This window comes from Panthera pardus, unplaced genomic scaffold, assembly GCF_024362965.1.
Source record: "Panthera pardus isolate Hobbes unplaced genomic scaffold, ASM2436296v1 HiC_scaffold_10, whole genome shotgun sequence".
Taxonomy (NCBI): domain Eukaryota; kingdom Metazoa; phylum Chordata; class Mammalia; order Carnivora; family Felidae; genus Panthera; species Panthera pardus.
The window spans coordinates 14,107,126-14,112,019 of record NW_026526655.1 but is presented as its reverse complement, the minus strand read 5'-3'; the positions used below and the strand labels follow the sequence as shown (position 1 = coordinate 14,112,019).

The 4,894-nt window shown below is 43.4% G+C and overlaps 1 non-coding gene across 1 annotated transcript; it reads right to left on the bottom strand.

Moving 5' to 3' along the window:
- Positions 1-2,630: 2,630 nt before the first annotated feature.
- Positions 2,631-2,703, bottom strand: TRNAF-GAA (transfer RNA phenylalanine (anticodon GAA)). The gene has a single exon. It is a non-coding gene; the product is annotated as a tRNA-Phe (tRNA).
- Positions 2,704-4,894: the final 2,191 nt, after the last annotated feature.

Sequence of the window (4,894 nt, the reverse complement as noted above, 5' to 3'; positions counted from 1 at the left end):
TACTATTATCATCATTGTTACTGGTAAGACTCTTTTGCCTCCCTCACTTAAGATTTTGTAGAAGTGTGGGGCGCCTGGGTGGCTCAGTTGGTTAAGCGTCTGACGTCGGCTCAGGTCATGATCTCACAGTTCGAGTTCCAGCCCCGTGTTGGGCTCTCTGCTGTCAACACAGAGCCGGCTTTGGATCCTCTGTGCCCTTCTGTCTCTGCCCCTCCCTCGCTTGTGCTCTGTGTCTCAAAAGTAAACATTAAAAACAAACCAAAAAAAGATTTTATAGAAGTGTGATTTTTAAAAATTTGGATTATGCTATAGTGAAGGCTTGAGTTTTCATGCCTTAGCCTCTTTTAATATTTTATTTCCATTAAGAGAAACATGAAAAGAAAACACAGCAAAGAAAATAAACTTCTGTTACTATTTTACGCATTCAGTCCCACTGTTTGGAAATTATGGGAAAATATTATGACCTAATGGTCTAATTCTAGGTAAATTATAACTGCATTCATGTGTATATACGTTAATTTTATATTAACAGTGTGTAGAAAAACATCTGGAAAAAGTGTAGATACCAGATTGTTAACAATGGCTATCTCCAGGGCTGGGATTAGAGTAGACCTATCTTTGCTTTTTAAGCAATATAGTTCTATAAAAATGTTAATGCTTCAGTTTATACTTTTTTATAATCATAATAACCATAACACATTTTTAAAAATACTTGATTCTCTTTCGAATTGGTCAATATAATTGGTCAATATATTGGTCAATATATTGGTCAATATAATTCATATTCCCTTTAGACACCAACACTACTGTGTTTGTGTATGTGTACATGTGTGTATACACACATACGTACAAATAGTGAAGAGCCCAGTCCCATGTAATAACGGTGCAGAGATTATTGGGAAGAATTAAAAGTGCTTTCCATCTTGTCCAGAGGGCCCTTTACACCACCCTAACCCTGTTGACCACTGAGGCTTGCTCCCCATCTACTTCCCTGAGACTCCCCCCGCCGCCCCGGCCTGGCCTAGAACACTTGGTCTCCTCATTTTGACCCAGATCCTGCCTCTATCCCAGTGGACTTTGCGTTTGGCAGTGGACTCTGATGTTGGACTCTAGATGTTCCTCCCCGCACTTGACGCACACCTTTAGCCGTCAGATTTCCCTGGGACCCCCTTCCCTAGCTCCAGCCTCATGATGAGAACTCCATTCCTGGGCCAATTCTGTCTTCAGGGGGGCAGATTTTCTGGAAGTGTGGTTAAATTCTTGGGGAAATGAGGGAGCAAGACAGGATAATCTGCAGCATTTATACTTTCTGTAAATGCCCGAAGCCTGGAGAACCCCTGGCTTTAACTGGAAGCACTACCTCTTGACCAAAGCACAGCCAAGTCCTGGTGATGTCATTTAGGTGACAGACATGAAATAACGTGACGATGGAAGGACAGCAGTCATTGCCTGGTATTGCTTCCGGACATCCGGACTGTCTACAGATGCCATCAACGAGAACTGAAGATTTTTAAAAAGTAGAATAATAAAGGTAATGAGGGGACTTCATCCTTAATCTTCCCAGAAAAGAGACAATTCGGTGGAGTGAGACCCACCTCTGCAGAGTAAACACGGTGTTGGGGGGTGGGTCATGAAAGGTGCCCCAAAGTAGCAGGGGGGCCTCCAAAATTGGTCAAGTATGTTCCACTATGGGAAATTGGCCTTCAAGACCACCACCCGGACAAAGGAAAGTTTGCTGACAATCTGGGCTCCCTCCTGAAACCCACCACACGGTAGATACAGCGTTGAGCGAGGGACAAACACAATAAGGAAAAGTCCTATCACTCAGCACGTTGGCAAAATCAAAAGGTCAGGTCGTAAATTACTAGCAAGCATTTGTGACGAGGAAATCTTTTACAACCAAACCTTCTAAATCTTTTCTAGGTCACAAACCTAGAATCTGATCCCCGTTGACATTCTTCCCAGGGAAACGGGCACACGAACACTCAAGTTTGCATTCAGTTTCAGAGACTTTGAAGACACCCCCTTCCCCACTCCTATGAATTCAGGTGAGGCCTTTGGAAAACAAGCTAAATCCCCTTCTGCAAAGTGGGAAAATATCCTTTCACACTGACCATATAAAAGCAAAGAATTGTTAATGCAGAATTTGGAAATAATCATAACCTTGCATACTGCCTTATCAGACAGTGGGGTGAAAGATCCTTAGAAATAACTCACATCTCATAGCTCTAGCTTGGGAAGTTCCCAGCCAATAAGAACAATAATGATGGTCGAAGTAAAAATCATTAACTGTGTATCTACCACATCCCAGGCCCCACACACAAACTTCACTGATTTAACGAGTAGTCATGGGGAATTTTAGTGGCCATTTTAAATAAGTCAATACATAGAGCTTAGAAGAAAGCTGGACATATAGTAAGTACCTTAGACACATCAGCTATTATTATTACAGTCAGGAAGTACAATGTTGCTTGTGGGTTTACATAAAAGGGCCCCCCAAGACATTGGACATCACCCCTCCCTGAAAAGCCAATGATCCACCCAAGGCATGAGAACCTAATATTCCCCTTACAGCTTATATGTTGGTTAAGACTGCCAGAAAGTAGACTTAGCATAAACATCAAAAACACTGCTGAAACCCGGGATTGAACCAGGGACCTTTAGATCTTCAGTCTAACGCTCTCCCAACTGAGCTATTTCAGCTCATTTGGACAGCTTTCCCCGTGTAACTATAATGGAAGAATATTTGGTTTTGCAGCAGTAAAAAAAAATCAATATTCAGGTTCAGCTGGAGGTAGACATTTAACAAATGTCACAGAAGGTGATGAGGCAAGATCCCTGTCTCTAAGCCGAAGTAATAAATAATTTCACTTTTCTCAGCTGTGTTTCTAACTGTTCTGCAATCGGTTTTTCCCATTAAAAATATATCTTGGGCTTTTCTCATGTCAAAAAAAAAAATGTCCTTAGTTGGCATTTCCATCTTAATTTCCATCTTAATTTCTAGGAAAATAGCAGGATGGTCCACTTTAATATTTAATGAAATATCAACCTCCATAAAAGCCATGTTCGCATAGACCCATAAACATAGCCAGGATTAGAAACCAGCTGAAGACTACCATTCCGAGGAGACTGCAAAGGGGAAACGGCAGACACACACACAAAAGGGAACAGGACAGATGAAGGAAACCGAAAAGCCGTGGTAGCAGAATAGTCAGCTTCCAAAGATGCCCATGTCCTGATCCCCAGAAAACATAGTGTGTTAGGGTCCCTGGCAAAGGGGCATGAAGGTGGCCTTGGAATGGAGGCTGCTCTCACTCTGAGGTGAGGAGAATATCCTGGATTATCCAGGTGGGTCCAAGGTAACCACAACCGTCCTTGTCAGTGAAGGGAACAGGTGGACAGACCCAGAGAGACACCAGTGTAAGAGGGACCAGCCTGGCATTGCTGGATTGGAAGATAGTCAAGGCCACAAGGAACGGGGCAGCCCCTGGCCGCTGGAAACAGCAAGCAAACCGATTTTCCCCGCAGCCCCCGCAAAGGAGGAAGGGAGCCCCACCGACACCTTGCTTTCAGCCCAGTGACATGAATTCTGGTCATCTCCCCTCCAGAACTGTAAGATAAGAAATCCGCGTTGCATTCAGCTGCTAAGTCGGTGGTACTTTGTTACAGCCGCGATAGGAAACCAATATACGTGCATAAAAAATATATTTATTTGTAGCCAAGGAAGGAACACATTTGAGACCCCTCTCCCCACCGCCACACCAAGGCTGGGAATCGGATCTGGCTGAAGAAGATGCGGCTGTTCCCGCTGATGGTGGGCAAGTTCACTGGGGTATCGTAGGTCGGGGCTTGTCTGCGGGCAGCGAGTGGGGGCTGGTGAGCAAGAGGCTGCCGCTGGGGTGCCCACAGAACTCTCTGGAGAGTAAGCACCAGTCTTCTGCAAGCCCCTGGCAGCTGTGCCTTTCCTATTTTTTTTTTTTTTCAAGTTTTTATTTAAATTCCAGTTAGTTAACATCCAGGGTACTATTAGTTTCCAGTGTAGAACTTTAGGGACCATACTCGGTGCTCCTCACAACAAGTGCCCTCCTTAACTCCCATCACCCATCTAGCCCCTCCCCCCACCCAACTCCCCGCCAATAACCATCAGTTTGTTCTTTTTAGCTAAGGGTCTGCGGGGGCACCAGGGTGGCTCCGTCGGTTAAGCCTCCGACTTCAGTTCAGGTCATGATCTCACAGCTCGTGGGTTCAAGCCCCGCGTCAGACTCTGTGCTGACAGCTCGGAGCCTGGAGCCTGCTTTGGATTCCGTGTCTCCCTCTCTCTCTGCCCCTCCCCTGCTTACACTGTCTCTGTCTCTCTCTCAGAAATAAATAAAAACATTAAAAAAAAATTTTTTTATAATAACTCAAATGCAGGAATTATTAATATCACTATTCTACGAATGAAGAGGCTGACACACCAAATTATTAAATAACTTGCCCCAGTTCACACAGCTAGTAAGTGGCAGAACAAGAGTCATTATCACTTTATAAGCATAGAAGAAAGAAACTATATTTATATATACACACACTAAATCCCAGAATTTTAGAACATATAATATTAGAAATGCTAATATTTTAAATCATTTATTTTATACCTTAAGTGAATTCTATAGTTTTAAGGTAAGCTATCTTTGATGAATTAAAGCCTCAGATTCTTTCATCCTAAATAATTTAAAAACCTATAAACTCATTGACTATAGAAAGTAGGGTTGTAGCTAATTTCCAGTATTGGTTTAAAAGTAGATGCTATGTCGGGTGCCTGGGTGGCTCAGTCGGTTAAGTGTCAGACTCTTGATCTCAGCTCAGGTCATGATTTCACAGTTGTGAGATCGAACCCCATTTCTAGCTGGGCATG